This window comes from Schistocerca americana, chromosome 5, assembly GCF_021461395.2.
Source record: "Schistocerca americana isolate TAMUIC-IGC-003095 chromosome 5, iqSchAmer2.1, whole genome shotgun sequence".
NCBI classification, from domain to species: domain Eukaryota; kingdom Metazoa; phylum Arthropoda; class Insecta; order Orthoptera; family Acrididae; genus Schistocerca; species Schistocerca americana.
The window spans coordinates 577,850,692-577,858,250 of NC_060123.1; the positions used below are offsets into that span (position 1 = coordinate 577,850,692).

Below are 7,559 nucleotides of genomic sequence, written 5' to 3' on the forward strand. Positions count from 1 at the left end.
ATCATATCTCACATTTCATTTTCATCTACCTCCTTTTCCATTTCCATAATATTGTCCTCAAGTACATCGCCCTTGTATAGACTCTCTATATACTCCTTCCACCTTTCTGCTTTCCCTTCTTTGCTTAGAACTGGGTTTCCATCTGAGCTCTTGATATTGATACGAGAGTTTCTCTTTTCTCCAAAGGTCTCTTTGATTTTCCTGTAGGGAGTATCTATCTGACCCCTAGTGAGATAAGCCTCTACATCCTTACATTTGCCCTCTAGCCATCCCTGGTTAGCCATTTTGCACTTCCTGTCGATGTCATTTTTGAGACGTTTGTATTCCTTTTTGCCTGCTTCATTTACTGCATTTTTATATTTTTTCCTTTCATCAATTAAATTCAATATTTCCTCTGTTACCCAAGGATTTCTACTAGCCCTCGTCTTCTTACCTACTTGATCGTCTGCTGACTTCACTACTTCATCCCTCAGAGCTACCCATTCTCCTTCTACTATATTTCTTTCCCCCATTCCTGTCAGTTGTTCCCTTATGCTCTCCTTCAAACTCTCTAAAACCTCTGGTTTAGTCTGTTATCAAGGTCCCATCTCCTTAATTTCCCACCTTTTTGCAGTTTCTTCAGTTTTATTCTACAATTCATAACCAATAGATTGTGGTCAGAGTCCACATCTGTCCCTGGAAATGTCTTACAATTTAAAACCTGGTTCCTAAATCTCTGTCTTACCATTATATAATCTATCTGATACCTTTTATTATCTCCAGGGTTCTTCCATGTATGTACAACCTTGGTGGTTAACTATCTAAATGAAGCGTTTGAAGGGAAATGGACTGATCATGGAAGTCCAGTGTTCTTGCCTCCACGTTCCCCAGACCTTAATGCACTAGATTTTTATTTGTGGGAGACGCTTAAAGGAACATGTTTATAGCACTGCATCAGTGGATGTTTACGACCTAATAAAATGAAATTTTCAAATGTGTGTGAAATCGTATGGGACTTAGCTGCTAAGGTCATCAGTCCCTAACCTTACACACTACTTAAACTAAATTATCCTAAGGACAAACACACACACCCATGCCTGAGGGAGGACTCGAACCTCCGCTGGGATCAGCCGTACGACCTAACAGGTCGCTTGCATGCCACTTCGGCAGCGGTGGATGCAGGTGTGTTACGTAGGGTCCACCGAAGTATGATCCAAGAGTGGTGAAGTGTTTGACACAATGTGGTCACTTTGAACATCATCTCTGAAATGAACGTTGCTCTTAACGTATATGTATCGGGTCTGTGAAAATAAGCATGGTCATCAAACGTATAGAATGGAATAATTGTCTGTAGCAGAATGTGCAATCTGTTGTAGCCTACGTATTGAGTTTTTTGTACCTCACTGCATACAGACGATGTTACAATGTCTACTGATATTTTCAGTTTTCTTTATTTGTGTCATGGACGCAACAAACTGATCGTTTACATCGGTAAGATGTTATGTCTCAATGTTTAAATAAAGGTAACAGTAACAGAAAGAAATACACAAGGTACAGCATTGTGGAGGTGTAGATGGAGACAATTTTATGCACATATTTACAGCATTGCGAGAGCCTCGTTTTTTAAATCGCATTTCTATTAGTCCTGCTGGCGGTAGTAAGTTTTTCTAGACACGCTTTTGTCTTGAATTGAAAGGAGGAATCGCATGCTGGCCGTGAAGTGCTGCATCTTTTTCTTCGCCCTCTATACTTGTACATCGTGAATCCAGAGGTATAACATTTTTAGTTGTGACAGCTTTTGTGGGCGGTACAACTTTTTGTTTGTAGAAATTAAAATAGTATAATTAATAAGAGGACAGCACTGTTATGAAAATTATGTACATAAGTCATATTAATGGAAAATATTGTTTATTTTAGCGTTCCTCAACGAAATGAAAGGTTTAACTGTAGTTTGCCTCACAGAATTGTAAATTTGTTGTTTCAACAATATCAAGCGAAATTTATGTGCTCAAGGAAAAAAATACTACTATTGGAAAATATCGTTCATTTTAGAGTTCCTCAACGAAATGCAAGGTTTTAGTGTAGTTTGCCTCACAGAATTGTAAATTTGTTGTTTCAACAATATCAAGCGAAATTTATATGTTTGAAGGAAAAAATAAACGTGTGCATTGCAAAACCAATCTTAAAATTTTTTCAATAAATTACAAATTCATTTGTTACTATGTAAACTGAAAGTGATACAATGTTAAAAGAAAGTAATGTTTTAAAAATAATTTATAAATGCCTCACTGATAGTAATCGTTACCATAAGCTACTTGTGCCAGAAATGTCAAGGATCATTCAATAAGAAATTTTAAGTGAGACTGCGAATCAGTTTATAATAGTTTCAGTTGCATGAGGAGACTTCAAGAAGTAACTTATACATTACTATGGCGAGCCAAGTAACTTTTATTGAATGCTGCTCTACAGTTCAAAATAACGTATTTATGATACTACTTTTCAACATGACTCTCTGTAAACAACGATCGGCTGGTTGTACCAGCTCCCCAACAACAGAAATATCTCTTTGGTCACGGAACCATTCGAGAAGCGCTGCGTGAACATGTTCACCGTCGAACAATCTGCAACTGCTGCATATCAGATCCTCGACTGGTTGGACATTGTCGCCTGTTGTCGATATCAATGGCCTTCCACCGACGTATGTGCTGCGTTGGTGAAATTGTTGGCACCATTTCATTACAGCTGAATGGGACACTGCATTTGGTCCATACACCGCCAGAATTTCCAGGGTCGATCTGTGTGCAATTTAGGTGTTTCGCCCAAAATAATCCTATTGTCCCACGTACTTCAGCTTTGGATTACGTTTCCAGCTGCCATGCCGTTTCACTCCCAAGCTATGATGCACCTTTCATCCTTACTGCAGCAGAACTGTGTGTTCAGGAAACCAAGAACATGTACTCTCATCGACAATATGCCACTAGTGTTGCACAAGGGTCTTTTCGTGGGGCGACATGTATAACTTTCCTTTTTGAAGCCCCCTCGAGGTTCAGTTCGAGATTGAGTAGTGAAAATATTAACGAGGAAAATCATGGACGTACTTACTGAAATCATTACCTTTTTCATTCGGAAAGAAAACCAACGTATAACCAAAACATTTGCAGCAATGCAAAGCCTGAGGAGAAGAAGGCACTATCATTGACAAATATTCCAAAAGAATCAACAATAAGGTATGGATATGTTTTAGGGTTCCGTGCCACAGTCCGTAAAAACGGAAAGTCTGTCTGTCTGTCTGTCTGACAGTTAAAAAACGTTCTTACTCAGGAACGGGTAAACGTATCAGTTTGAGATCTATGGTCCCTTGAGGCTGTAAAAACTTGAAGCTTCTAAGTCAATGCAATCAAAAGGTACGGCTGTTTATGTCACGTATTTTGATACTCGCAAACTCAGTTATCAAAACTTGTATGGTACTTTCTGTTATCTACAATGATGAAATTTGGAAAGAAGTAAGGTTTCACTGTACAAGTAAACGAAAAAACAACGAAAATTGTTAATTAGTAATAATATGACCAAAAAAATACGTCTTTTATTATTTGTTATCCGACGTCAAACTTGCGATTCAGACAGTCAGTAGTAGTTCTCCACTTGGGCTGACTGGGTCGCAATGGTAAAAGTCAAACGTCAGGCAAGGAATGACTTCATTGCTCATATGATGCGTTTCAGAACTCATACACTCCTGGAAACTGAAATAAGAACACCGTGAATTCATTGTCCCAGGAAGGGGAAACTTTATTGACACATTCCTGGGGTCAGATACATCACATGATCACACTGACAGAAACACAGGCACATAGACACAGGCAACAGAGCATGCACAATGTCGGCACTAGTACAGCGTATATCCACCTTTCGCAGCAATGCAGGCTGCTATTCTCCCATGGAGACGATCGTAGAGATGCTGGATGTAGTCCTGTGGAACGGCTTGCCATGCCATTTCCACCTGGCGCCTCAGTTGGACCAGAGTTCGTGCTGGACGTGCAGACCGCGTGAGACGACGCTTCATCCAGTCCCAAACATGCTCAATGAGGGACAGATCCGGAGATCTTGCTGGCCAGGGTAGTTGACTTACACCTTCTAGAGCACGTTGGGTGGCACGGGATACATGCGGACGTGCATTGTCCTGTTGGAACAGCAAGTTCCCTTGCCGGTCTAGGAATGGTAGAACGATGGGTTCGATGACGGTTTGGATGTACCGTGCACTATTCATTGTCCCCTCGACGATCACCAGTGGTGTACGGCCAGTGTAGGAGATCGCTCCCCAAACCATGATGCCGGGTGTTGGCCCTGTGTGCCTCGGTCGTATGCAGTCCTGATTGTGGCGCTCACCTGCACGGCGCCAAACACGCATACGACCATCATTGGCACCAAGGCAGAAGCGACTCTCATCGCTGAAGACGACACGTCTCCATTCGTCCCTCCATTCACGCCTGTCGCGACACCACTGGAGGCGGGCTGCACGATGTTGGGGCGTGAGCGGAAGACGGCCTAACGGTGTGCGGGACCGTAGCCCAGCTTCATGGAGACGGTTGCGAATGGTCCTCGCCGATACCCCAGGAGCAACAGTGTCCCTAATTTGCTGGGAAGTGGCGGTGCGGTCCCCTACGGCACTGCGTAGGATCCTACGGTCTTGGCGTGCATCCATGCGTCGCTGCGGTCCGGTCCCAGGTCGACGGGCACGTGCACCTTCCGCCGACCACTGGCGACAACATCGATGTACTGTGGAGACCTCACGCCCCACGTGTTGAGCAATTCGGCGGTACGTCCACCCGGCCTCCCGCATGCCCACTGCACGCCCTCGCTCAAAGTCCGTCAACTGCACATACGGTTCACGTCCACGCTGTCGCGGCATGCTACCAGTGTTAAAGACTGCGATGGAGCTCCGTATGCCACGGCAAACTGGCTGACACTGACGGCGGCGGTGCACAAATGCTGCGCAGCTAGCGCCATTCGACGGCCAACACCGCGGTTCCTGGTGTGTCCGCTGTGCCGTGCGTGTGATCATTGCTTGTACAGCCCTCTCGCAGTGTCCGGAGCAAGTATGGTGGGTCTGACACACCGGTGTCAATGTGTTCTTTTTTCCATTTCCAGGAGTGTATGTCATCAGATGTCTACGAGGCGTGTTTTTTAAGTAAGTACTGTTTTGGCACACCGCAGCGCCGCGGTCGGCGTTCTGCGCATGCGCACTGGGTACCCACATCTGTCTACGCACTGACTCCATTACAGTCTGATTCTTCCTTAATTTCGTTCTGTACTGAGTGTTTAAGATGCCTCCGATAATCGTGAGTTCCACCGACTGTGAAGTACGGGCTGCTATAATATTTCTTAGTGCTAAAGGCCTAAAAGCGATCGATATTCATCGTGAGATCTGTGCATTTTGCGGAGAAAACATTATGAGTGATGGAATTGTAAGAAAGTGGGTGAGAGCATTTAAAGATGGCCGCATAAATGTGCATGATGAACAACGGAGTGGGCGTCCTTCGGTCATTAATGAAAGTTTGGTGCAGGAAGTGGAAAATAACGTGAGAGAAAACAGACGCTTTACGATTTCCTCCTTGCAGGATGACTTTCCTAACGTTTCTCGTAGCGTTTTGTATGGCATTGTGATCGAGCACTTGAATTACCGAAAACTGTGCACGCGTTGGGTACAGAAAATGTTGACGGATGTGCACAAAACCAAACGTTTAGACAGTGCATTGACTTTCCTTGAGCGGTACCACAACGACGGTGACGATTTCTTAAGCAAAATTGTTATGGGCAATCAAACATGGGTGGCCTACGTCACACTAGAATCAAAGCAACAGTCCATGGAAGGGCGGAATTCAGATTCACTCAGAAAAGTGAAGTTTAAACAAACAATTTCTGCCCGGAAAATCATGTGCACAGTTTTTTGGGACAGAAATGGAGTATTGCTTGTGGAATTTCTGCCTTGTAATGAGACAATCAATGCAGCAGCTTACTGTATGACATTGCACAATCTGCGCCGTTCAATTCAGAACAAAAGACGTGGCAAGTTGAGCAAGGGCATCGTTTTGGTGCAAGACAATGCCCGTCCGCATGTGGCGAATCAGACCAAAGATCTCATCACATCTTTTCGATGGGAAACTCGAGATCATCCTCCGTACAGCCTCGATCTTGCGCCCAGTGACTACCATCTGTTCCTGCACTTGAAGAAACACCTGGGCGGTCAGCATCTTCAACAAGTCAGGTGGCAGACTTCTATGAGGAGGGTATTCAAAAACTGGTACAACGTTATGACAAGTGGCTCAATATCGACGGAAATTATGTAGAAAAGTAGATTAAGGTACAGGCTTTCATGTAAAAATAAAATTATTGAGATATCTTAGCACGTCTTTTTTTTAATTTCAAAACGGTACTTACTTAAAAAACACGCCTTGTAGATTAGTCTGCGAATGTTTGTTTCACATACAGCTTGACACTGTATGTCTACGTGTAGTAATCGTTAGCTGAGCATCTAAATGTTCAAATGTGTGTGAATTCCTAAGGGACCAAACTGCTAAGGTCATTGGTCCCTAGTCTTAAACACAGCTTAACCTAACTTACCCTAAGGACGACACACACACCCGTGCTCGAGGGAGGACTCGAACCTCCGGCGGGAGGAGCCGCGCAATTCGCGACAAGGCGCCTCTAACCGTGCGGCCACTCCATGCGGCCCTTGAGTATTTGATGATGGATAAATTCTGAAATGCGTCATGCGAGCAATAAAGTAATTTCTTGCCCAATGTTTGACTTTTACCACTGCGACCCAGTCAGCCCGACTGGAGAACTAATGATTACTATAACAATGGTCGCCTGCTTCCTGCAAATCACTCCGCCTTCAGGCCACAAGTGGCCCATCGGGGCCATCAGACCGCCGTGTCATTCTCCGCTGAGGATGCGAATAGGAGGGGCGTGTGGTCAGCACACCGCTCTCCCGGGCGTTACGATGATTTTCTTTGACCGGAGCCGCTACTATTCGGTCGAGTAGCTCCTCAATTGGCATCACGAGGCTGAGTGCACCCCGAAAAATGGCAACAGCACATGGCGGCTCGGATGGTCACCTATCCAAGTGCTTGCCACGCCCGACAGCGCTTAACTTCGGTGATCTGACGGGAACCGGTGTATCCACTGCGGAAAGGCCGTTGCACTTACTGCAAGACTTTGTCATATTTGTACTATGGAAATGAAACTCTTGGAATCCTTGTGACCGATATCTTGCCAATATCAATGTCCACAACAGGCAGAAATGATGGAGATTCTCGATTCCCGGAATGGATGAACTGTCTATACACATGACTAAGTTTGCACTGAACCCTCAGTTCGCGAGTCATACAAGCATCTGGTCAATTTTTATTCGTACTTCTCACTGTGACGCAATTTTATGTTACCTGAAGTTAATTCGTACACGAAACGAAAAGATACTGGGTGTCAAGTTACTTGGCGTAAAGAGAAGTTACACTGTTCATCATTTAAATGTGAATTTTCGTTCGACACTTCTATTTTCCGAGCAAGATGGAGTAGTGCTT

The 7,559-nt window shown here is 44.3% G+C and overlaps 1 pseudogene; it reads right to left on the reverse strand.

Moving 5' to 3' along the window:
- Positions 1-7,062: 7,062 nt before the first annotated feature.
- LOC124616933 lies at positions 7,063-7,180 on the reverse strand (annotated as a pseudogene).
- Between the last annotated feature and the right edge of the window lie 379 nt (positions 7,181-7,559).